The sequence below is a fragment of the Camelus bactrianus genome, chromosome 20, assembly GCF_048773025.1.
Source record: "Camelus bactrianus isolate YW-2024 breed Bactrian camel chromosome 20, ASM4877302v1, whole genome shotgun sequence".
Taxonomy (NCBI): domain Eukaryota; kingdom Metazoa; phylum Chordata; class Mammalia; order Artiodactyla; family Camelidae; genus Camelus; species Camelus bactrianus.
Genome location: NC_133558.1, coordinates 43,518,296 through 43,545,948, shown reverse-complemented (window position 1 = coordinate 43,545,948; position 27,653 = coordinate 43,518,296). Strand labels below are relative to the sequence as shown.

The 27,653-nt window shown below is 40.4% G+C and overlaps 1 protein-coding gene across 13 annotated transcripts in view; it reads right to left on the bottom strand.

Moving 5' to 3' along the window:
- Positions 1-2,656: 2,656 nt before the first annotated feature.
- The window catches only part of LOC141574279 (uncharacterized), a 150,045-nt gene continuing 125,048 nt past the window's right edge, over positions 2,657-27,653 (bottom strand). For all 13 annotated transcript variants that reach the window (XM_074349048.1, XM_074349021.1, XM_074349022.1 and 10 more), the window contains one exon: positions 2,657-6,892. The gene's annotated coding sequence lies outside the window, so the exon portion shown is untranslated. The remainder of the gene's footprint in view (positions 6,893-27,653) is intronic.

Sequence of the window (27,653 nt, the reverse complement as noted above, 5' to 3'; positions counted from 1 at the left end):
TGGATAGTGCCTGAGACTTCCATGTTTCCCCTACAGTAGGGACACTGAAGAATGTTCACCCCATAAGGTGTGTTCGGGGGCCTCGAGGACAAGTAGGGACCCACAGACAGATGTCTGGATGGGTGGCGATCAGGCCCGAGTCTTGGAAGAACAGACATTCCATTACTGTTTTAACACTGAAATTGAGGGAGTAATTCTGGAAGGTCTTATGCAACTGAGATTAAAATTATTATATGGTTTTTATTGTTAGCAGTAGTGGTTTTTAACCCTTAGACCCAGTCCCCCCTATTTATAATAAATATTTTGTAACCTTTCTTTTCTGGTGCCCGGAAGTGAAAGTCATAGAAAATGTAACCTAACTATAAATATGATAAACAAATAGTTAGATGGAAAGATGTGGTGCCTAAATTCTTATATTATGGGGTATTTTATATTCTATGCTAATTAGTGACCTCTCAGGACAAAAGGCACATACAAAGGGAGTCACTTCTAATAAACTATTTTTCCAAGCCTTACCTAACTGGGAAACAAGTGGCTTCAGAATGTTAGAGCACCTCCCATGTCCCCGGGGAAATCTCCTTGTCAGAGTTACACTTGCTTATGGTGTCCTGTGCCAAGTGCAAGCAAATGCGGTTCGGAAGCTGCCCGGAGGCTGACTCCAGGGATTCCTTCTCCGTCGCAGCTGTGAGGGAGGCTTGTCTTTCCTGACCACAACCATAGAGGCGATTTTGAATCTCTGAAAACTGCCATACCAGTGTATATCACAACCCTCACAAGATACATTGAATAAAGTAGAAAACTTTAAGTGTCTCCTTTAGGATAGAAATAGTGTATAAAAGAAATAAATTAAAAAATTCTAGTGCCCGAATATGTGCTACATTACACTGGCTGCATCATAAGGTTAGAAAACTTCATTATCGCGTTACATACCACATCTTGCAGTTAGATTTTATTTATCTTTTTTTTCCCTAAAGAAAAAACAATCATTTGATGAGTTCTTGTGTCAGAGGTGACGAGCAGAGAGCAAGTGTAAAACCAGGAATCGTGGTGCTGGTTAGTCTAAGACCATCTCCGTCACTGTGCAGATCATCTTTACTCATTTTACTGCACTTTTTGGAATCACCTTCTCACTTGGAAAAACCCCTGTGCCAGTTGGATTTGTTACTAACACAATTATTTTTCTTACCTAGAACATCAGTGATGTTTTCAAGATGATAAAAAAAAATTTGCCCATGGCATTTAAACAGTTGCTTGTTCTCGTAACTCATGGCTCACGGTCTCGTATTTGTCACAATTGGAGAACTGTGTTTTCTTTGTGCAAATTCTCATTGCTTTGGTGACGCAGGGACACTTGTCCTTAATGGATGGAGTATGATAGTAGTTTTTTGCATTCTCTCCCTAAATCTGGAGTCCTGTGTTATGTTTCCTGTTAACTTAAAAAATAGGAATATTGCTATTTACCTAAATATCTAACCTCACACCAGTGGTGCATATCAAATTGGTCCAAATAGGAATTCCAATATTAAATGAGACAGTAATTTCACAACCCACATTTCCAAAAATTTGGATTGATGGTTCAATTATACCAGGGACATTAACTGTTTTAATTGAATCAATCATTGCTTTCTTCAATAAAATTTTCCATTCCATCTGCTCTTTTTGTTTATTGTTTTTCAGTGTTTCATTTGCTTTCTTTCCCCAAAATATATGATTTTGGCTTTTGTCATTGAAAATCCTTGCTGGTTCTGCTACCTCATGCTGGAGAGGAAGGCTTGTGACTGTTTTATAGTCACTGGTTTCATGGTTGTATGAGTGCTTAATGCCACGTTGCAGGGGTGTGGAGACCTAATGAATTGTGTACATAAAAGGCTTATTCTACACTGAGTGCAGGGTTAGTGTTCACAGCCCATGTCATCAGTATCATAATTAATCCATTACAATCATCCTCTATTAATCAGTGTTATCCTTCTAATGTCTCCAAGAGAGGAAATGTAATAGTCTAAATGCAAATCTTTGCCAAACTTTCAGTCAATTCAAAACCTTTAAAGCTTTGCTGTCAATAGGACTGTGTGCCTTCTATCCCTAATTCTGTTCCTCCTGACACAGGATGCGGTCTCCACAGCTGATGATCCGTGAGACACTGGATTCTTGATCCCATGGCTCTGTGTGTTCTGAGACATCTGGGGACTTCAGCACTGTTTTAGGGGCTTTGGGTCCCACCTCTTCATAGCATTACTGAGATGAGATCTGTGGGTTCACCCTCATTCTTGAGTGTATTGTGCATTTTTTCTAGAACCAACACACGCCACCGTGGCAGCACTGCTTTGACCACGTGCTGGGGCAGCGTGTGCTTGTCAGTTCTTGGGTTTAAATTTTCTGTTCAAATTTCTAAAATGGGGTATATTGACAGATACACTCCATGTAAACAGAAGCTCTGTGGGGTTTTCAGCAACTTCTAAGAGCATAAATATTCCTGAAGCAGCTAATCTTCCTCCCAACAAGTGAGGAGCAAGCCGGCAAGTCCTGGGTGCCTGTGGCGGCCAAGCTGTGCAGCCCAGGCTGCTCACCGAGGAGCAAGGAGAAAACCTTAAAAACCTACTTCCATGCTGTCTTTCACAGAATCTCAGAAATGAACGTTTTATTATCTAAAGAGGGGTGATTTTTTAAAATAACTTTTTTATTTTTTTCCTTTTTCAGTTTTATTAGGTAGAATTTTTACAGTTCAACTTCACATATTGCATGCAAATACATGTATAGAGCATACTGCATTTTTTAGTTTACATATATGTACTAATTATTGTTTCTAAGAACAGATTAGAGCCTTAGATTTTTAAAATTAGTTACCAGAAGATTAAGGACATCTACAAAAGAATAAACAGAATATGGTAATCCAATCACAAAGGACAGTCAGATGTGCTTGCATATATTCAAGAAATCAAAACAATATTTAGTTCATTTGTTGTCTTATTATTATTGGTATTAATTTTAGATTCCCATAAATGAAGTCATATGGCATTTTTCTTTCTCTTTCCACCCCACTTCACTTAGAATGACAGTCTTCAGGTCCATCCATATTGCTGCAAATGGCATCTTTTATGGCTGAGTAGTATTCCATTGTATATATGTATCACCTCGTCTTTATCCAGTCATGTGCTGATGGACATTTGTGTTGTTTACATGTTCCTTGTTCTATGTCCCTTCTGGCAACAATTACGGATTTTAAATATATTCCACCTTAAAATCCTTCCTGAAGGAGATGTGGTAACTGGAATCAAAAACAGTTACAGCACAGGGTTGTGTGTGATGGGCCCTGGGGGCTTGGTAGAAAGGTTGGCAGAAAGGATTTCAGATTCTGAACAAATGAGTCCTCCTCTTGTAGCCCTGCTGACCGCCTCTCTCACGGCCTGCCCTACAAGTCTGACCAGTCCCTTCTGTGAATCCTACTGTATTGTGCACAAATTTTGTCCAATTGGTGTCATCCAGTAGGGACCTTAAGTGAGGCACCCAAGCTCCTGTGTTGGTTTTTCCATCAGCCGTTAACTTCCTTGGGAGCCAGGACTGCCTCATTGCCCCAAGGATCCCTAATGCCTAGTGAGATGCCTGATAAAGCTGATACTTAACGAGCACATGGGTCAAATGGAAAAACCTGATCAAAAAAAGGCCCTCATTTTTCAGACATGCCTACTTGAGCACATAGTGTAAAATGACATGTCTTCTTGGATTTGCTGTCAAATACTTCAACAAAGGACAAATAAAAGAACAAAGGTCTGAATAAAGGAAATATGGAAAAGTTTGTGAATTCCTTAATCTGGGTGATGGGTTGATTGTTCTATACTTACTGATGTATACTTAAGTTAGTTTATAATTTTACTGTCATTAGCTGAATAGCAAGTATTAATACGTATTAATTGAAATCCTTAGAACTGAACAAACTTACCCCACACAAAATCCTTAATATCCTAGTAGTTTGTCTTTCAGAAATCTTTTCCCACAAAGACAGGAAAAAAGGGAAAGGCAGATCCGTGGAGTATTTCCACGTTGTCAAAAGACCAAAGGCCGATACAAAAGAAGAGATTGTAAAAAAAAAAAGAGTTTGAAATCAATGTCCTGAAAACCTAGCTAACAATCCTAAATGGCCCAACTTAACTAACCTCAGCACTGCTGCATCAAGAATGGGGCAAATAGCACCTAGTGGATTTTTTTTTTAATAAATAAATAATGATCCAGTTCCTACCACAGGCAATTATGATAAGACTGAGTATAAGTTCTAACACCAACTAGTGTACAAATCATAATTTCTACTTGATTCAAACTGCTTCTTCTATAAAATTTGAATCTTTTTATTCTTAAGACAGATTTGTGGCCTATGACCTAGTGATAAAATTTTCAACTGGCTTATATTAAAAAAGTTCACCATAGTGAGAGTTTATTACATCAACTATTCCTTTTTGGGAAACCCATGTGCCTTGTCACTCTCTTTCATAAGATTTCCTGTGGAAAATTCTATCCTTCATTCAGGAAAAGGCTGAGCAATATATCTCATGGAAAACCTTCATAAACTGCAACACAAGAAAATGAAAATGAAACTGAGCAGCCCGTGAAGCCGGCAGACACACAGCGCACGGCTGTGTTCCCGCCTCGACTTTCTGTAACTAGCAGGAAAATGTGCATTTCAAGAAATAGACATAAACAGTTTTCAGGACCTGAGCACACAATTTCCCTTTCAGGGTTTAGTGGGCTTCCATTTAATTCTATGAGAAATGTTTAAAACAACAGAACAACAGCTGAGATAGGGTTTAAAGTAACTTTTATGTCTTAGTGAAAATAAAGCCAACTGATAGTTATCATTTTTACTTTATTTGATCTCACTCTCTTACTTTACCTCCCCAACCTCCTCCACAAAATGATGGTGAACATCCCCTCCTGGGTCAGAAGGCTAAGTGGAAAGTACCAATCAAATGGAGGTTTGCTTTGTTGTTTTATTTTTCAAAACAAACCAGTTTCATTCATGTGATTTAATAATTAAGATCAGAAACAAAGTCTACTCAATAAATGGTAGCCAACACATGTCATCATAGCTGCTCATCAGGTTTGGCCCCACATTACACACTTTTACATGGACATGTGCCATGTGCTGTCATGGGAAACGGTGAGTGGGGACAGGGCCTCTGCTCTCACAGGGCACACAGCCTGGTGGGGGAGGTGGTGTTCAATCATTGCCCCTTTTTTTAATGTACTTACAAATTATGGGAAATGCTATTTAAAAAGAACAAAATGAGTCAATGAAAGTGAAAAACACAAGGACAGTATTTAGGCTGAGGGAAGACAGGGAACCTCTTTGAAGAGCTGACACTCCACTGAGACCCAAAGGACAAATCCGGTGCTGCAGGTGAAGGGCAGGGACACATTGATTAAGGGCTGATATCCAAAATATACCAAAATATCTTTAAACTCAACAAGAAGGATGAACAACCTGATTAAAAATGAGCAAAATGCCTGAACACACACCTCATCAAAGAAGAAGTCTAGATGCCAAAGAAGTCTATGGAAAGATGCTCCACAGCATCTGTCATCAAGGGGCAGCAGACTGAAACAGCGAGGTACCACTGCACACCTGTCAGAACTGCCAAAACGCAGAACGCTGACAGCACCGAATGCTGGTGAGGATGTGGAGCGTCAGGAATTCTCATGCATTGCTGGTGGGAATGTAAAATGGCCCAGATACTTTGGAAGACGGTCTGGCAATTTTTTACAAAACTAAACGTACTCCTAACATATGATCCGGCAACTGTGTTCCTTGGGGTTTACTCGACGAAATGGAAACTTATGTCCACACACAAATCTGCATACAGATGTTAATAGCAGCTTTATTCATAATCACCAGAACTCAGAAGCAACTAAGCTGTTCTTCAGTAGGTGAATGGATAAACTGTGGTCCAGCCAGAAAATGGAGTATTATTTGGTGCTAAAATGAAATGAGTTATCAAGGCATGGAAAGACATGGAGGAACCTTAAATGCTTATTACTAAGTGAAAGAAGCCAATCTGGGAAGGTTCCGCAACTGTCTGATTCCAACTGTATGGTGTTCTGGGAAAGGGAAAACCACAGAGACTAAAAGATCAGTGGCTGTCAGAGGCTAGAGGGGAAGGAGCAATGAATGAGTTGCAGCACGGAGCATTTTAAGGTCACTAAGACAGACTACTCTGTATGATGCTGTGATGATGGATACATGTCATAGCACATCTGTCCAAACCCACAGAGTGCACACCACCAAGTGTAAATCCTAGTGTCAAGTCTGGGCTCTGGGTGATGATGACGTGTCAGTGCAGGTTCACCCATTGTCGCAAATGCACGCTCTGGTGCAGGTGTCAATAGTGAGGAGGCTGTGGGGACAAACTGCAGTTCATACACCGAATCCAGCCCCAGCCACCGCTGTTAATAAAACTCTGTGGGTGTGTGGAATGTCTGGCTGCTCTGCCGTCTGAACAGCAGAGCTGAGCAGCTGCACCAGAGATCAGGAGGTTTGCAGACACTGAAATACTTACTCCCAAGCCCTTGACAGAAAAAGTCTGCTGAGCCCTGTTCTACACGAATCACAATTCACCCTGATGAGACAGGACAGCAGGGCCCAAACCAGGCATGGTTAATGGGACTGAAGCGATGTTTTAGTTCCAACACCTTTGCTGAAGTCCTGCAGGTCCAACGACAGGATGTAGCCAGGAAGCGTCTGCAGAAGGAGTCAGTAGAAGGCCTTCCCGCCAGGCTCCGGGATGCCGGGGGCCGCGCGCTGCACGGGGGCCACCCGCTTGAAGAAGGCGGACTTGCGGTGGAAGCCGATCAACTCATAGAGCTCGGAGAGGATGCTGCACTGCTGAATTCTCTCCTAGGAATGCTGAAGCACAGGGAGAAAAGCAACAAGCATCTGAACGAAACATGTAAGTGAAAAAAACCCGTAAAAAAGGTTTTCCCTTAAAACAGAGACCGGATGACACAGGAAGGAAGAGGAAGGCTGACTTCGTGCACTGATGGGACCGGATGCAGAAATGCAGGGAAGCAGCGCTGTGCAGATGCTCCAGACCCCCTCTGGGCCCCACCTTTCCGCATTCCGCCTCTCCTTTTACTAGAAAGGCCCGTATTCCCTGAAACAGAGGAATCTGCTACCTAAACATGGGACACAGAGAAGGGATAGAGGAAACGGAAGGGAAAGTAAAGGAACAACAGTTCATCTAGACCCTAGGATTTGGGCGGGACTTTCACCAAACAGACAACCTCTCAAAGCACAGAGCACACAGTGAGAGGCTGACAGAGTGACTGCGACTTCTGCTCCTTAAAGTCCAGCTACCTGCCAGCACACGCTGTGCCCGTTACTGAATCATTACAATCATTTCAGAAACTATTACTACCCCGGGTAACAGGCAAGGAAATCTGAAACTCGGAGAGGAATTATTATCATCCTGGACAAATTCCCACGGCCCAGAAGTGTCAGAGCCTCCGGCAGAACCTGGACTAAAATGCTCCTCATCACCACGGGCCCTGAGCCTCAGGCTGAGGCCATGTCAGGTCTGCACGGGCCCAGAGCACGAGTCTGTGGGACAGGGAGTGGTCCCACTCGAAGTGCCAGGCCAAGGCCCTCAGGAACCTATGTAATGAAACCAAATCCCCAAACTCATTTCCAACGCACTGCCCTGTCCGGGAGGACTGCTCGGCACATCTGGCTTATCACCTGTGCACAGGCTGTGCAAGGGGCCCAGACAGTGACGTGACGTCCCAGTGGAAGTGGCTCGGAAACCGCTTCATCACAGGACAGACTCTCCCGGCTTCCAACGTTAACTCTCCATTCCATTTCCAACTGGAAAGTAAGTTTAGACATATTTTCCTCTCCAGAAACATAGAGAGTGGTAACATCAGCGGGAAACTCGAGACTGAGGAAGAGTCTCCTAGCCATTTGGAAGGATAGGCTGGGGAGGGAACCGAGACAGGGATCAGAAAGACCCGTGTTCCAGTCCAAAGTCTGCACGTCACTCGCTTTGACAGTTTCCTTATTAATACAGGTGATAAAATCTAATTATGATTGTTGGGAAAACTAAAAGAAATAACGTATGCCACTAGCATAGGTGTAAAATCCTCCATGAGTGTTCCAGAAATGGACGTGACCGTTGTTAGATACTGTCTGCTAAGTCTTGTGTGCTAAGTTCACATCAGACAGCCAGAGATGTGCCAGAGAATGCCTCAACAGCCAGCAGCCTTCTCCAACTTGGAAACTCACAGTGTCCGAATAACAGGCAGTGGTGGATGCTTTGGGAAACTCTGGAGGTAGCAATCCAGTGATGACTTTAAAAAACTGGGGAGAATTTAGGGGACCATACAGCTCAAATACAGAAAACTCATTCCATGTCTACAAATATTCATCTCGAGCCATGATGATTCAGAGAGGAAATATATATTCAAACGTACATCATTTTCCCACATAAGTGCATCAAAACAATTTGGAAAGAATGTAACTTTCTTCTCTAGATCAGACAGTGAGGATTACAAGGTTTGTACTGAAAGCCCTACGTGTAAGTCTTCTGCAAACGTAACTGGGTCCACTATCAGTCATCATCATTCGAAGGGAAGGATGGAAAAGAACAAAGCCAAGCTAATACGCTCTGGTATTTTGTTGGGTTACGATGTCACAGAGGAGACGGACAGGTCATCAAGGAACCACTCTGCCGTGATCACGGAGCCGGGGAGCAGGATTGGCGGCAAGATGTATGGCGCAGCCGTAGCTGTGCCCGCGCTTCTAGGCAGGTACCCAGTCACTTTGACAAGGTGTCAAAAGTGTATGCCCACGTCCTCATCACCTGTCATGTATTAAAGATAAATGGAAACATATAAACGGCCAATAACCTCGGTGGGTACACCGTCCAAAGAGCAAAGTCACAGTTTGACAACTGGCCATCTCGGTTCCCTGGGATTCATTCTTGGAGAACCTTAAAAACCACTCCTCTGTCCTCAAGAAGTGCTGCCTACTTGTCCGATCTTTGGCTCAGGGATACAGCACGTTCACGTGGACTTTAATGTCTGCACAGATTTGACTGTCTTTCTCCAGGTTCACTTGTCCTTTCTGAAGAGGCCTGAGTTAAGTCCAAATTCCATAAGATCAATTCCCTCCAGTGACAACTCAACGAGCCTGCAATTACAAACCAACTGAACAGGACTGTCCTCAGCTAAAAATGTCACCCACCCTTCACTGTTTTCTTAATCTCCTTTCCTGGCTAATTGCAACACACTAACACCACCCTCCACCAAGTTCCCCAACAATGTGAAATAGAAAGTAAGGTCCATAAAAGAGGAGAAAACTCCATAGTCACCTCTGAATTCCTAGCATATATTAATGTCAATAAATAGAACTATGATTATGGCTTCTTTCCTTTAAAACCTTTCTGGTTATTTAAATGAGACCATGGAAGGGAGGTGTTTGGGTCCAGTATCTTGATCCAGAAGACTCTGGAGACATTTTTCGGAATGGCTGCCCACTGATTCATTCAAAACACAACTTCTCTATCCGGGAGGAGCTGTGATTTTCTGCCAGGAGTTTGTTGTCACTCTCATGCCAGAACAGATTAAACTAAATACTTACATTGGATATGTTATTCTTCCCCGCTTCCAAAAAAATTGACTTTCCTTACTTCCTTTCCTTGAGGAATGCTTTTTTACTTTTCTTTCTAATTCACCCTTTTATAAAGCAGGATTCTCAGGATGTGCTTGGCCTTACATAAGAACAGCCATCCAACTCCCAGTGTGAGAGGCCTCGGGCTCACCTCCTGCCCTCCTGTCAAGGCAACTGAAACTCAGTTCAGGAGCCAAATTGCCCCCCAGGACTTCTAAGGCTCACGTATCTCCCAGAATCCCTGCTTTCTGGTTTGACTTGGCTTCTGAGGATTTCCCCTCACTTTCTTGACAATTAACTGTGCAGCTTGAAAGATGAGGACGGAAGGTCTTATTTCTTAATCAGCATTTTAAGGAACTTATGTAATGAAGGTTTTCAAGAGTTTCTAGAACCCTCCATTGCCGAGACAGAAAACACAATAGATATTTTCAAAATTTAGCTATCATGTGCATTTTTTCTTTGCTTTTGTTTTCTTAACTGCTAACAGACATTTTTTTAATTAAAAAATAAAATAAGGCCCCAAATAGGATAGAACATTGAAGAGGAAACAAAATTAAAGGGCAAAGACAGAAAAATGATAAGTACTCTACAAAGTTAATAGAAAACATACACTATGGATCAGATCAGCAATTCTCAGTAAAGCTAATTGAAACCTGACCATGAGGTAAAATGTCTCTCCTGTCAGGAGACAGCCAAGAGAAAACAGAATTAAATCAACAAACTAAAATTCTAAGTCTGGCGAGGTAGAGAAGTCTACCAGCTAAATGTGTTTTCTTCTGGAAAAGAGGGAGACTCACAAGATCTTTTCTGTGGAGCCTGAGCCCAGGTGAGGATGGTGAAGTGAGCTCTGTAAGTACCCAATTAGCAAAGTGAGTGATGAATAAAGAGACGTGAGCTTTGATGATAGAGATGATACTACTATTCACTTGTCCTGCAAGTATGTCTTCACGTTCAATGATCAATACCTCTGTGTCCTCAGGGATTGAGATTATAGGAAAATGCACAGCCCGGGCCCAGAACTCCTCTTTGATTGTGCCACTGCACTTAGGTGTTTCAAGGGCACCTCCAACTCCACCTGCAAAGAGCTGACTTCACGGTGCTCCTCCCATAGCCGTCCTGCCCAGGGCCCCCAGTCGGGGGGCAAGGTCTCTCTGTCTCTCCCAGCTCAGGCCCATCACTCACAGATGTGACTGGACCCCTCCTTCAGGGCCCAATTTCCTCAGTCAACGAGTCCCACCACCCAAACCTCACCTACCATGTTCTCACTGGCACTCCCTCAGCACTGACTCTGTGCTGTGGACCACGCTGCACATTGTGCACACGTTATCTCACTGGATCTCCTCAGCAGTCCTGGGAAGTCGGTATATCACTGCTTCAATTAATAAGATAAATTGTTTCACTTCCTTGAGTGTGTCATCCAAAGTGAAACGGCTACTGAGCAACAAACCTGGGACTGAAAATCACTTGAAAACTGAACACTGCTACACCTCACAGCCACCCTACTCTGACTTATCACATCACCTCCTGCCGAGCCTTCTAAATGTTTCTAAGCATTCTACAAGACAAAAGTGATCTACGAGAGCACCCCACTCCCCTACTTAAAATCTGACAATGACGTTCCACTTCCCTTAGGAGAAAGCCCCACCGGCCTGAGTACAGCCCAATGGCCCGGCATCCGCGTTCCCTGCGCGGCCGCGCCGCCTCACCCACCACGCAGCGCTACATGTGCAGTGTCCAGGACAGGGATGCTGACTCCGTACAACCCGGGGCTCGTCTCACTCAAACAATGATCACCCTCTTCAGTGCTGACTCTCAGAAAATTGTTTTCTCAGGATGAATCAATATCTTTTTCCTTATAACTTCCCATCATTGATAATGAGCTCCCCCCAAAAGAGAGAAGACCTAATCCTCAGACTCCTTATCTGTAAAGTGTGAATAACAAGGAAATATGAAGGTTTTAAGTGAAATAATATTCATGTGAAGCTGAGGGACAATTCCCAACATACAGTAAGCACTCAATATGTGCTTACTTAATATTACTAAAATAGATTCCATTCCAGCAACCTTAAATCAATGCTTTATGGCTTTGTCCAAAAGACTACCAACAAACTATTGGACGAACCCCTTTGAGCAGATCAGCCCAAGCGTACTGGGATAGGTAAGCCTTGATTCCAGTTACAGCTGCAGCCAACCAGCACTATGGGGCGGGGGCAGTTTGCTCAAACTCTTACATGTTGTTTGAGCATTTAATTGTAGTTATTGAATAAAGACAGGTATTATATAGTCAAAGCTCCTGAAACATAAATCTTCAAAGATTGATGCAAATTAGGTTTCAAGTACAACACTCTCACTAGAAAGTATTTGAAAATTATAGTCTTAGCTCCTCCACACATCAAAAGGAAATGTTCTTAATGTATCTGACTATATACACTGAAAGGATTTCAGTGTTTAAAAGAAATTAAGATGAAGCCATAATGAATGAGCTTTCAGTATAATCTGCACAGAGCCCCACCCAAGGGTCTCAATTCTCACTTCCACATAGGTGTTCAGGTAGCTTAACCTGGGTCTTGGTTTCTTATGACATGGGGGTGGGAAGAATTGTGGATAGATTTATGTAGCAAATATAAATCTAGGGTATTTGCTGTGCAGGAATCCTAGAAATAAACAAATTGATATATAGTCCCACCCTTAAGAAGCTCAGCCTTTCCAATTACAACAGCATTAAAAATAAAATGAGAGATACATTTAACAAAATTTTACAAGATTTGCACATTGAACAGTTTGAAGTATCACCCAAAAAAAAAAAAAAATTAAAAGATCTACATATATGGAAGACATCCCATGTTCATGGAATGGTAGACAATATTGTTAAAAATGTTAAGAGTCCCCAAAATGATCTACAAATTTAATGGAATCCCTATCAAAATTCCAGCTGACTTCTTTGCAAAAATTGAAAAACTGATGCCAAAATTCATATGGAAGTGCAAGGGACCCAGGTCAGCCAAAACAATCTTGATAAAGTAGAGCAAAGTTGGAGGACTCACTCAAAGGTTACTACAAATCTATAGTACTCAAGTCATTATGGTACTGGCATAAGTTTGGATGCAAAAAATCTATGAGACACAATAAAAAATCCAGGGGGAAACTTATATTTACAGTCATTTTTCCAGAAATGTGTCAACAACACTCCATTGAAAGAAGAGTCTGTTCAACAAATGTTGCAGAGACACCTGGGTATCTGCAGGGAAAAGAATGAATCTGGAATCTGGACCCCCGTATTTTATATAACAAATAAAATATTAATTCAAAATGGATCACAGACAGAAATGTAAAAACTAAATATATAAACTTTCTAAAAGAAGACATAGTATAAATCTTTGTGGTCCTAGGATAGGCTATGGCTTCCTAGATACAATACCAAGAGCACAAGTGAAAAAAAAGAAAGATAAAATGGACTTCATCAAAATTAAAACCATTTGTTACAAAGGACATCATCAAGAAAGTGAAATGAAAGGGGAAGGGGGTAGCTCATGTGATAGAGTGCGTGCTTAGCAAGAAAAATAAAATGAATAAATCTAATTACCTCCCCTAGAAAGAAATTGTTTTAATGTTTAAAAAAAGTAAAGTGAAACGACAATCTGCAGAATAGGAGAAAAATTTTGCAAAGCATATATCTAATAAGAGACTAGTATCCAGGATATAAAACAAATGCTTACAACTGACCAATACAAAGAAAATCGACCCAATTTTTAAATATGCCAAGTATTTAAATAGATACGCAATTGGCCAATAAGCATATGAAAAGATGCTCAGCATCACTAGCGAAATCAAAATCAAAATGAGATCTCATTTTACACCCACTAGGATGGTTATAATCAAAACATGGACAATAACAAGTGTCGGTCAGGAGGCAGAGAAATGGGAACCCTCAATACGCAGCTGTTGGAAAGGGGCAATGGTGCAGCTTCTTTGGAAAAGCCTGGTGTTTCCTCAAAAGGTTAGAATTATATGGCACAGCAATTCCACTCCTACATATAGAGTCATCCCTCAGTATCCTCGGGGGGTTCGTTTCAGGAAACCCCCACCCTGGATACCATAATCCAAGGATGTTCGAGTCCCTTTACAATCAGCCATCTGGATCCATGAAGTGAAAACTACAGATATGGCGGGCCAACTGTACAGCCAACAGAATGAAAATATATTCTCACAAAAACTTGCACATCAATATTCATGGCAGTATCATTCAGAGTAGCCAAAGGTTACAAACAATATCCATCCATCAATGAACGGATAAACAAAATTACCAAGAATAGTCCCACAAACTTTTGGTCATTGAATCTTTCACAAAGGGGGTGAGAACATACAATGGAGTAAAGACAGCCTCTTCAGCAAATGGTGTAGGGAAAACTGGACAGCTGCATGTAAATCAATGAAGTTAGACTACTCCCTCACAGCATACACAAAAATAAATTAAAAATGGCTTAAAGACTTAAACATGTAGACAAGACACTCTAAACCTCTTAGAAGAAAACATAGGCAAAACATCTGACATACATCTCAACAATGTTTCCCTAGAGCAGTCTACACAAGCAATAGAAATACAAGCAAAATAATACAAGTGGGATCTAATTAAACTTACAAGTTTTTGCACAGGAAAGGAAACAAAAAGCAAAACAAAAAGACAATCTATGGAATGGGAGAAAATAGTTGCAATAAATGAGACTGACAAGGGCTTAATTCCCAGAATATGTAAACAGCTTTTACACTTAAAAAGAAGGAAAAACAAAGAATTCAATTCAAAAATTGGCAGAAGTCCTAAAGAAACGTTTCTCCAATGAAGACATACAAATGGCCAATAGGCACATGAAAAAAATGCTCAATATCATTATCAGAGAAATGCAAATCAAAACTGCAATCAAGTCTCACCTCTCACCAGTCAGAATAGCCATCATTCAGAAATTCACAGACATTAAATGCTGGAGAGGCTGCAGAGAATTGGGAACCCTCCTACACTGTGGTGGGAATGCAGTTTGGTGGAGCCATTGTGGAAAACTGTATAGAGGTTCCTCAAAAGACAAAAAATTGACCTCCCATATGACCCAGCAATCCCACTCCTGGACATATATCCAGAAGGAACCCTAATTCAAAAAGACCCTTTCACCCCAATGTTCACAGCAGCACTATTTACAATAGCAAGACATGGAAACAAACTAAATGTCCACTGAAAGATGACTGGATGAAGAGACTCTAGTATATTTCTCCAATAGACTACTATTCAGCCATAAAATAATGATAAAGTAATGCCATTTGCAGCAACATGAATGCACCTTGAGAATGTCATTCTAAGAAAAGTAAGCCAGAAAGAGAAAGAAAAATACCATATGAGATCGCTCACATGTGGAATCTAAAAAAAAAAAAAAAAAAAGTCAAAAAACAAAGACACAAAAAATAAACTTATCTACAGAACAGAAACAGACACAGAGACATAGAAACCAAACTATGGTTACCAGAGGGGAGAGGGTGTGGGGAGGAATAATTTGGGATTTCAAGATTTGCAGATACTGACTATGTATAGAATAAACCGCAAGTTTATACTGTATAGCACAGGAGAATATATTTAATATCTTATAGTAACTTATGTTTAAAAAGAATATGAAAAAGAATACAGGTATGTTCCTATTTAACTGAATTGTTGTGCTGTACACAAGAAACTGACACAACATTATAAACTGACTAGACTTCAATGAAAATATTTTTAAATAGAACAAAAACGAAAAACAAGAAAAAGGATATTATGAAACCAAAAGAATAAAGTACTGACTCAGGCTACAATATGGATGAACTTTGAAACTTTATGCTAAAATAAGCCAGACACAAAAGGACAAATAGTGCCCTTTAAGGTGAACTGTATCTAAGCGTTTACTGTACTACTTCTGTAAATTTTCCGGAGGTTTGAAGTCTATCAATATCAAAATAAAATGTATTATTCATTAAAATTATAAAACGCTTCCTCACAGGAGGGCTTTAATTATTAAATGCAGAAATGCATGTAAAGCTCCTGGAAAAACACTTTGCACGTCCACACACAGACACTGCTGTCACTGCCGCTCAGAGGGTGGTGCCAGCGCTGATGAGGGCTGCCTCCACTCGCTGCCCTGCAGACAGGAGTGAGGGCCTGGGCTCTGACAGGCAGGGTGAGCGTGACCCTGGGTCAGACACAGCCATGCCCCAGACTCTGCGTTACCCAACTTTCTTATACAAACTGCAACATGTAATGTAAACACGCTACAGGGATGTATCTTACAACACAGGGAATACAGCCAATGTTAACAGTAACTATAAATGGAGCATCTATTGTACACCTGAAACATATCATTTTAAATCAGCTATATCTTTGTAAAAAATTAAAAAATAATTTAAAAATGTTATCACTTTAATATTCAATTCGGTTTTTAAGTAACTACTAAACACCTTAGAATGTATAAAAGCATTTAAATGTGCTGTTTGTTTACATGTTTATTTACTTTCAGCCTCCTGCTAAAAGAGAAACTAAACAATTTTTTTAAACACACCTTAACAACCATAACAACAAAAAGGCAAAATTGAGAGTGAAGAGAAATTGGAGATTCAATACTTAAATGAAACCAGGGGGAGGTAAAGTCATAAAAATGGATTCCCTGGAGTCAGGGCAAGTGTGAAAGGCCGACTAGAAATTCAGCTGTAAGATTCTTGGCAGCTAAAGCAAAAAGAAAAGATCATGGGGGGGTGGAAGAGCGTGTGCTTAGCGTGCACGGGGTCCCGGGTTCAAGCCCCAGGGCCTCCACTAACAGATAAATACACCTAATTACCTACCCCCCCAAAAGAGCCCCAAAGAAAAGAAAAAGAGAAATTTCTTTCCAAAACAACCTGATATTAAATTTGGATTAAATACTTAAAAAAAAAAAAAAGAAATATAGAAAAGATGAGTGACACTGTGAAGGAAAAGCCCAGCTGGGCTAACGAGCTAAGTCACAAATCTAAGTGTGATAAGTGTCGGTTTACTGATCTAAGTATTGCTGGGCTAACTCGTAAATCTGAAGTTTAGTGTCAGTTTACTGGGCTAATAAGCTAACTCGTAAATCCATGGTCAACAATTGTCAGTAACGTGATCTGTTCCAAATTCATAAGCTTCAGTGTACTGATTCCTTGCTTTTTGTCGTTTGAGTCTTATTGGCTAATAGCCCCTTACTTGTAATTAACCCTATAGAACCTCATGTGCAGGTCTTGGAGGTGCTCAAAGCTTCGGAACAGAAGCCCCTCTGAGCCCGCCGGAGTAATAAATCTCAGTGCTTGTTTCTTGGCTGGCCTGTTGTTTCCGTAACAACACAAGCGATAATGCCCTTGAGATAAATCTGTGATGGCTGCTGGCAGGTCCCCATGTCTCACGTGGCAAAATCTGAAACATCCTTCTCACCACTCAGAGTCATCATAAGCCCACCCCACACCTCCCGCTGTTAAATTCAGGAGCACAGGCAGGTCCCGGCCTTTGCTCTCTCTGTGTCATCAAAGTGAGACAGGATGGAAGGGGGCAGGGCACAGCCATTCAAGGAAGGCCACAGCAATTAACATCAAAATGGTGAAGGATTCAACCCCCAGTAGGCCTTGAGGCTCAGGATGAAGAGATTTAACTTCTAGCAGAGCTTGAGCTTCATTATACACTCATTGTAATAGTAACATGGTGAATAACATGCCCCAGGCACCATGCAGTCCCAAAGCTAGCCACAAAAGGTCAAAGGTTGGGAAATGGCCAACTCCCTGGGAATCCCAGCCTCTTGCCCTTAGGCTGGTCCTTCTACATATTAGCAAATGAAAACCCTAAGCCCAAGAAAACGAGCAACACAGCGCCACCTCGCGGTCACCCCTCTCTCTCCCTCTTCGGAGAAAGCCCACACTCTGTGGAGTGTGTACCTACTTTTAATCTGAGCATCAAACCCCCGCACCTCGTGGACTTTCTCTTGCCTTTCAATGTATCTCTCTGAGTAAATCTACCTTTACTCAACAGTGGCTTGCTCTTGAATACTTTACTGCACGAAGCCAAGGAACAAAATCTGGTGGGGCACATCCCAGGGGCTCAACCAAAACCTGGGACACAGCCCTTCTCATGCCTCACGTTTTTTTTCTTGTATCAAAAGGAATGGGTTGTGAAGGGAGCTCTGAGGCCCCAGCTATGGGACAGAAGCCGCCCCCGGGCTCGAATTGGCGGGCAGCCTCTTCCCCAGCAGGGGCCTTGGGGCCTGCCCGGTTCTCTGTGTTTCTCTGTTGTGCTGACTCCCCAGCCAGACAGCGTTCTCCTAGGCCTGTCCCCACAAAACCCTTCTCTCCAAAATACAAGCACATCATGTCACAATCCTCTTGTTCAACCAGGAAATGTTCAGCCCACTATTTCCCTCCACAGTAAAGTACCTAACTGTCCTCCCTCCCATCCCAACACTTCTTTCTTTGTGAGAACTCTACACTCCACACACACCATCCTGAACACAGGTGCCTTGCTGGCTGGGACCGAGATGTTTCAGTCTCACACAGCCTGCATCCTTTCACTTTCCTCTTGTTACCTTAAAAAAGCCTTTCCTGAGTCACCCACAAATCTGATTCTGAACTTCATAAAGTGCTGAGGTTGCAGTCACTGTGTGCATACCACCCAGGTTTTGACTAAGTTTCCTTCACAAGATCTTCATTAAGGAGCTGCATCAAGAAGTTGAAAGAGGATATTCTTACATCTGAGCGGAGGAGCCTGCAAAAAATTTAAATGGCTTTGAAGAGAGAGTTAACCAGGGACAGAGAGGTCGCAGGTCCTAGTCAACAGTGTCATGAGGCAAAATGTTCTTCAAAGGCTCAGAATGGCTTCTGAACGCGGAGTCGGCAGGGAGGAGGTGACACGCAGTGAGTGGGGTGAGTGACACAGGGTACGCTCCCCCAGTTGGGGAAGAATTGGATTTTGTTCTAGTTTTCCAAACAATTTCTTACTACCTTTTTCTCCTATAGTCACATACCATTTCCTACGAAGTAAGAATATCAATGTCAGTCATTTGGGCAACATGGGAGAAGCAACACGATGCCATTCATAGGGCTGGGACATGAGAGCCACACCAGTCTAGGTTGAAAGACCAGTGGGGGTATTTCCATGGTGATCACGGGCATGCAGCAAACTCCCCAGCTTCAATGACCTCATCTCAAAGGTGGGGCAATAAAACTACCAAGAAAAGTGCGTGATGATTATGGAAGACATCTGTTTACTAGGTAAGTGCCCGTGACAGCTGCAGCTTAATGGGGAATGAGTATGATTAACAAGGCCCTGTCTACCTGGTCACACGTTCCCTGCCTTCCTGCCTTGGTGCAGCAGCAGAGCTTGTTTAGCTGAGATGAACGCCCCCAGAGCAGCCCCGACGGGAAAGCTCGCAGCTCTGCATTGCGAGGCGTGTTTCTTTCCTTCTCAGTGCTGATCACAGTTTGCTGTCATCTGTTTTTATGTTTATCCCTTTTGTAACTTCCTCTCCTCCGGAGTTTTTGCTCAAGCAGTGCAGGGCCAGGTGTGTCTTGCGGCCTGCCCGGTATTCTGGGCTGGGAAACAGCCGACCACACATCTGGCTCTGGTGCTGAACGGAGAGGGCAGAAGGTCCTGGGGCCCATGCTGAACCGAGGCCCCTGCACCCAAAATTATGGTCTGACTTTGGGCAAATTACACAGTCTTCTTTACCCTGAGATTCCTCATCTGTCCATGAAAATAACTGCCCATGGCACACAGTTACCAAGATTAAAAGAAATCACCAAATTCACAACCTATTCAAGGGGCTACCAGTGCATCCTCAACAGACAAATGCTGCCTTTACGGCTCTGACACATGCCAAGCGGGGTGGCCGCACACAGTGAACACTGGTAAGTGCCAGTGTGTTAAGTGCTTCATGTGTGCTACAATACTCTTTAGAACTTACAAAAATCCCAGGAAGAAACGATTATTATCATGCCCATTTCACAGATTCACCAACAGGTTAAGAGAGGTTGCATTCTAGTCCAAGGCCGTATGGTGAGGAAATGGCGATTTAAACCAGTATCTGGGCCCAGGCCTAGGCTCCATCTCTCTCCCATCCACCTGACCACTTGCCTATGAATTCCACCTGTCCAATACACAAGTTTGCAGCCGGCCAGCTCTTAAATGCAATGTGTGCCACCATTTGTCAATGTTGGTTAATTACCATAAACTGTTCTCAGAAACCACTACAGAAAAGAAAGTTGGACTTAAGGAATTCTGCATTGCGTTCTCCTGCAATGTGCAGAAACCCTTCCCTACACCACCAAATCCAAATGTATGCTTCCTCCATGTTTATGTTTGCACACGGCTTATTAAAGTAGAAGGTACCTGCAGTAATTCCATCTCGGTTGCTTTCCAAGGTTGCAGATTATCCATAATCAGTCCGTGAATGAAAATACTACAATGTGAATGAAAATACTGCAACCATGTCAGTAAACAAAGAATGCTGAAACCAAGTCATCAGTGGCTGCTGCCACCCCCCAGCGAGGACAGGCCTGCAGCCCAACAGCTGCAGCAACTCACAATGGTGCCCTCTGAGCAGACTCAGAATAAGAAAGGACAGGATACTGGCCATAGGTAGCTAGGTGCTTGTTTAAAGAATGAATTCAGGGAGTCCAAAATGTTTGCTTCCTCCCATACATGGAAAAGCACTAAATTCTTGAACTTGAGATACCTGGCTTTCTTTAGATAACAAGCAATCTTTTACTGTTCCAACAACCTGGTCTTTGTTGTAAACCCCCTATATATCCTAGCTCCTCCTCAACCTCTTGGGAGCAGTCCCTCAGAGAGATCTGAGAGGCTGTCATCACGGCTCGAGTCGTCCCGCCAAATAAAACATAACTCTTAACCTTTAGGCTGCACATGTATTTCAGTCAACAGTTTTGGACACCATGAAGGGACCCAGAGCAGACTTTCTCCACCTGAACTCTCCGAGTATCTGGAGCCTTGGTACCATAAGTGGCCCTTTGTGCCCTTCTGCCTCCTTGGGGAGTCCAGATGAATTTGGGTGAGTCTCTCTTGGTTCTCGGAACTCACATATTGGTTGATGATCCTGAGTTTTATTTGGCGGTGTTTCCAGGTAACTGGCCCTCCAGTTGAAAGATACTGGGGTTAATTACCCACCCAGTGGAGACATACTGGGTGGGGCCTGGTTGAAAGATAACGGGAAACACCCACCTTGCGGAGACGTCCGAAGTGGGGCTGGTGGATACATACCAGGAAAATACTCACCCAGTGGAGACGTCCCGAGTGGGTCCAAGTTGAAGGACACTGGGTTCAGGGCTGAGTGGTTAGGTAAGAGGTTGGTCTAATGTTTTCCTCAATTTGGTTACCTCCATTGAATTTTTCAGGATAAAAGTAAAACTCTTATGAGTAACCATTCAACTCCAAAAATGGGACCCTCCTCCTGGCTGGTAACAGCTTTCTCTGGTGACAGAGAATCTTGCAGGTGTGGTAGAGGCAAAGACTTCATGCCATAGAGTTGTCCCTGAGGGAAATCTTACTAGCAAATTTATTCTGAGAACCCGACCTTACAATGGGGAATAGAACTTTAAAAAAAAAATAAAAAACAGAAAAGAAAAGAAAAAATGACAGATTGCCAGCATCCAACTATTACCCCAGCCAGGTTTATGTACGTACAAAACTTACAGCATTAATTGGGAATTAGAAAAAAAAAAAAAAAAAAAAAAAACCTCACTCTGAAAGTAACTAACCAGGCCTGATAAAAACTTTTTTTGGAATTCTGAACTTATAAAAACAAAATCCCCGTTAGGGGGAACTTGGATTTCTCTTCCTGTGTCCTTGAAATGTAAACGTTTTATCTTTCTCTGGGTGTTTTAAGTGTGTGTATGTATGTATATATAAGTTTACTTTTTTTTTAAAGGAAACCTTGGACTCTGCCATACAAAAGTTTCAAGTATTGTGTACATATGGTGGCCACGCAAATAAATTGGTATTCTAAGCAATTCTTTGTACCAATTGTCAGATATTTTGCCATCTTAAACTTTGTTTCATCAGCCTGGACCACAAAGGCCTTTAGCTTTTGGAGACTAAACCTTTGAATTTTATTTAGGCAACACCCCCACTATCATGTGGAAGAGCCTCTTCATCTTATTGGTTTAAAATCACTATATATATATTATATATATATTATATAATAATAATATATATATTATTATTTATATATATATATAAATTGAAGGCCATATGATGGATCCTTTAATTTGGAAAAACTTTTAAATTGGTGAACGTTGAAAGAGATCTCATTATAAACAACTGTTTTATTGGTATCTATTAAAATCAATTTTAAAGGTAGAAAAATATATCTAATGGTTAAGCTAAGAACTTAGTGAAAAAAATAAAACTGGTTTGAAAAGCTACATTTGTGTTTTTCCTTTCCGATAAATGGTTCTAGAGATGCTAATAAAAACTTAGAATAATTAATGTTAATTAGGTTGAATAACTGGAAAAAGGATTGTTAAAAGGTCGAAAAAAAAAAAAGGGCTTATCCCAAGTGGATAAATATTTTTATATGGTTATTTTGAATGAGATAAATAAAATGGACATTTTTGGATTTAGGTACAAGGTTTTGATACTACACTACATAAAGTAAAAAAAAGGGCCAAAGAGATCACCTACTGCCCCCCAACATTAAAGTTCAAACAAGTCCGTTTTATTTGCCACAGTTTAAAATATATGTATATATAGACTGAAATACTTGATCAATGATTGGGACAACAGACCAATTAATCAAATTAAAAATTGAGAAGGGTCTAAGATCTTTGGCTGAAACTTGGGCATCCTAGAGACTTTTCTATAAAATTAGATACAATGCACAAAAAAAAAAAAAAAAGGGCTTCTGGCACTCCTTCTAGAAATAAGAATTATTGATTAAAACATAAATATAAAAATTAAAGGTATAAGATTTAATAAAATTGAGATAAATGTCTGTAAAATTGGTATATTTAAATGGTCTTTATATAAAAGTTTTGCTTAATTATGTTGTGGGATAGATCTGTTTCAATGGAAAAACGCTTCCCCTTCTTGGTTTTATAACTCTGGGCACAAATCTGTCCCTCAGAAAATATTAATTGAACAAAGTAAAAGAAACCAATAGAGTTACATGAGCCGTCCAATATAACGTAAAACTAAAAACTAATATTCAGTGGCTAATAAAAAAATATAATAAGACGTTTACCCTGGGTTTAACTTATAACTCAAGGAAAAGAGACCTTACTAAATGCCTTATGCAAGCTTTGGAAAACATGATAAAGTAAACCTTAAGGTTTTAAAACACGGAATTCTTTGTCTACAGCTCTTCTCACTGATAAAAAAATGCCAATTAAGGAGAGAAAATTGGGTCTGGGTGACAGAGCAGTTCTCTGGGGAATTGGAAGCGTGTGTATTTGTCTTGCAGATCAGAAATGTAAATACAGCAAACAGTGACCTAGGACTGATCCTAATTAGCTCAACGAAATAAAACTTAAGGCCAAGAAATTTTTGGCATTTTAGAACTCAGAACTCTGACGTGTCCTTCAGACTTTGTCAAGAAATCTTAAATGTCTGTTTCATAAATAGTAAGCCCTAGTGATTTGAGCAAGCAAATTCACTTTACTCCAACTATTATTATACTTATAAGTAAGTTTTAAAGTGAAGCTATGAGATCTCTAGCTTTTGTCTGTTTATAAGACTTTGTACACATTATAGATGTGAGATATTTCTACAGCTAAAAAAAAATCAAAGTCAAAGAGATCTGCTTAATTGACGTAAAAAATAAGAGCTTGAAAATTAAGTATTTTTAAAATAAAAACTGAACAAATTGACTTTCAGCATCACGTGAACTGAAAATATTCAATATTAAGATAATATTTGATATTGTTTAGTTTAAGAATGTTCCAATTAATATAGACATCTTTAAAGTCATCAATATTAGGTATAATGCCTTTACTGTACCTAGGTTTAATGAAAGTCAAATAAGATCCTGTTATATCTGTTGCAGATTTGTGAAGAAAAAAAAACAGTAATGTGGTGTGGTAAAATTTTAAGTAAATTAAATGCAAATGAGATGAGAGCTTTGGGTAAATTTTTAAAATATATTTTTAAAATGTATGCTTAAGATAATCTCTAAATGTTTGGTATCTTTAAATTCTAGAGTTGTTCTAAATTAAGTCAAATGATAGGAGTTTATTAAATAGCTATGCCATTTTCAGATAAAATAAGATTGAAATATGAATTACTTAACATGTAACTTCCTCTTACAGAGAAAATAAAGGTGTTTTGAAATACTAATAAATGGATGATGCCACCCTGAATTAGTCTCTATTATTAAGGGAAAGAACTCAGTATCCTAGGAAAGTAAGATAAATGTGTAAAGGAAGATATAAGAATGGAATTATATTTTGTTAATGAAAAATAGTGAATTTCTCCTGAAGTTGGTTACTTCTGAATGGAAGAGAAAATAAGGGACACACTAATATGAGTATAGAAAGCTATGGAAGGCTTGTGGAAGAGAAACCCTGAGGAAAGAGTTTCATACGTGGGCGGAATTGGCTAAGTTTAGAATCAACATGGGCAAAGTAAATGAATCTTAGAAGTAAGCAGGTACAACACTAGATTTGGTTTTCTCGCTGTTAAGAGGAAAATTTTTTCTTAAAATGTTAATCCACCTTCAGTAACAGATTGTAAAACTTCTTATACCACTTAACTGATCTGTTCTGCCATTACCTTTGACGCATTTTCTTGTTAATGAATTAGTACTACGTTACAGTGATCTATATGTTTATCTGACCAAGTGTTCTGAAATCTTTTAACAAGCTCCCCAAGTATCAATTTCTAATTAAAGTTCTTTTAATCTCCAGTTAAGTTTGGGATGCTACAGAGGGCCCCTGAAACATCCCAAAGAGAGATTTTAATCTAGTAAATTTCATTTGGCATGTTAAATAACACGGTATTGTCAAATGAATAATAAATCTTCTAAGGTTATATTGTATGAGAAAATATTATTAATATAGATATTGTAGAAATTATATGGACTCCCTAAAATTCTGGTATATCTGAAATGTTACCAGTGATAATTCTGGGTATAGTGACCAGGTTTCTTTATCGATTATAGTGTAACGGTGTTTAACCATGATTTTAAATCTTTTGTCATTTATAGACAGTTAATGGTTGTCTTCTGATGGTTTTGCAAAATGCTTGCTCTTCAAGGAGATTTACTGATTTCTAATAAATTTCAAACTATAGCAGTGAACTAAACTGGGTAAGAAATTTTAAATTTCCAATGAAAACTGTGATTAAAAGAATTAGTTACATGGGACTGAGTAAACTGGTGAATATGGTTATAATTTTTGATTTTGTTTAATACTACTGGCTTTTAACCTGTTTCCCAGACATAAAGAATCTCTTCTCTTTAAGCTATTTATGATTCACTGCAATTTGATACATTATACCTATGTAATCAGACTTGGAACATTTATCTTTTCTCTCTATCTGATCCCTCAATAGACTAAAAACTCTTAGGTCCCCAGTGGCTCTATCAGACAAATTAGGAAGATCGTCTCCTAACAGATATAGGAATCTCAAGGTATTTTAAGGATTTTAAAGAGAAAAGAATTTACCTAAATCTGTAAGGCAGAAATCAATGACAAGCCCTTGACGGGGCTTTCCTGGCCTTAGCAAACCTTATTAACATTCTACCCTGAGACTCCTAATTAAAAGTTCCAACACAGCCAATTTAAAAGAGCCTATATGATCAAATAATCAGACAACTTGTAAACAAATTAATCTTGACATGGCTTTATTTGAGAAAAATGAGGGTAACTTTAGAGAGAAAAAAGATTATATTTTAGTGGATATTAAATTCTAGTTTTGTTAATTGAGGTCTATATTTACTAAGACACTTCCCACATCATTCCTTGCTGTTATGTCACATTGCTGTACAGTTTAACTGAATTATTAATAGGATACTCTAGCTTTGTTTCTGAAGCTCACTAATCTATCCTTGGGTAAAGATCCAATGCCCCATGACCTGCAGACAGGGGATTATACAAACTGGAACAGGCATGACTTAAAGAACTGTCTCCAACCTGAATGGAAGGACCCTTTATCAGGTACTCTTAAAAAGACCATACACACCAAAGCTGAAGGAAACGGACTTTTGGGTTCATTTCCTATCAGAAATAGCCCCTGCAATGCACTGGCCTATAGAGCACTGCTCACCTTAAAACAATGCCCAAATGGAGAAAAAGCTACAAGGCCAGGATGAGAAGAAGACGATATCTGAGGTAGACAGCTGACCCAAGACACCGGACCAGGCCTGCATAACAATTACTGTGATAATTTCTCCTACCTTTGATTATGAACTACTCCAATTGTTAAGTTTATGGTAAATTACCTATGTCTAGTACTTCTGTGTTACCTTGGTGGGTTTCCCTACTCCAAGGCTCTAAATAGATAGCCCTCAGAAACATTATTCTAAAAAGAAATTATAGTTCTCTTTAGGCCTCTGTTGATCTTACAAGGTGGGAGACCTCACCTGACCAATTAATACCTGCTCTGAGCCTGACCGTAAATATGAACTTTCTCATAAATCACTCAAACTCAATCAGAAACACAAGCAAAATTTTAACCCCAAAATACAACTTCCTGACTATTAAATTCTTAATCGTGACTTTATTAACGTTACTAGCTGTATTACTTATATCCTGTCTATTTTATAAAATTGTCTGTTACATTTCCCAAAGTGTAAATAGGCCTACAAAATTGATGATGGCTTAACATCTTGAAGAAATAGATAAAATTTATAACCCTGAATAAAGTAATTGTAATAGTGTGATTCTAGATATGGGAATGAGCAATGAAGGGTAAACACTTCCTGGATCATAACTAACTAGTAAGACAGGTGATCCAGAGAATTTTTAGTATCAACAGGGCCTGATAAAAAACTAACACCTTGAATGGCAACTCAGAAGATTCTTCACCTGAACTAGGATTGAGCCATCCTAGCACCATGGGACAAAATTGGTCAAGAAATGTCTCTCAAAATATTGGCAGAATTTAAGACCAAGGGGGAGCACTGTGAATGAAAATACTGCAACCATGTCAGTAAACAAAGAATGCTGAAACCAAGCCATCAGCGGCTGCTGCCACCCCCCATCGAGTGCATGCCTGCAGCCCAGCCTCTCAGCCACTCACAGTGGTGCCCTCTGAGCGGACTCAGAGTAAGAAAGGACAGGATACTGGCCCTAGATAGCTAGGTACTTGCCAAAGGGATGAATTCAATGACACAAATGTTTGCTTCCTCCCATACATAGAAAAGCACTAAATACTTGATCTTGAGATATCTGGTTTTCTTTAGATAAGAAGCAATATTTTATTGTTCCAACTACCTGGTCTTTCTTGTAAAACTTCTATATATCCTAGCTCCTCCCCTACCTCTTGGGAGCAGTCCCTCAGAGTGATCTGAGAGTTTGCCATCCCTGCTCGAGTCCTCCAGCCAAATAAAACATAACTCTTAACATTTAGGCTGAACGTTTATTTCAATGAAGTCCCAGAATAGACACAACTCATCAATTCTGTAATGGAACACACTGGATCAGGAAACAAAAGCGTGTTTTAGTCTGGAAAAACTACGGTTTCCTCTTTCTTCCTGTCATTATACAATCCCACCAGAACTCATTAATTTGCTGTCTGCTCATCTGGCAACCAAACTCAGAGAAGAGTCAACTCAGCAGAGTGCTCTACTCGGGAGAACACCCCGCAGCAGCACTGCAGGCTACCTGCCCTCCCGCAGTCTCTGCTGAACCTTGGTGTCCTCCGTGACAACCAGGACAACAAAGCTGTTCCCAACAGCTGCGAAGTCCCACACGTTAAATAAATCATTTTATTTTATACGATATTTTACGTACATATCCATCTCTGAAAACAGCTTTGCTAGAA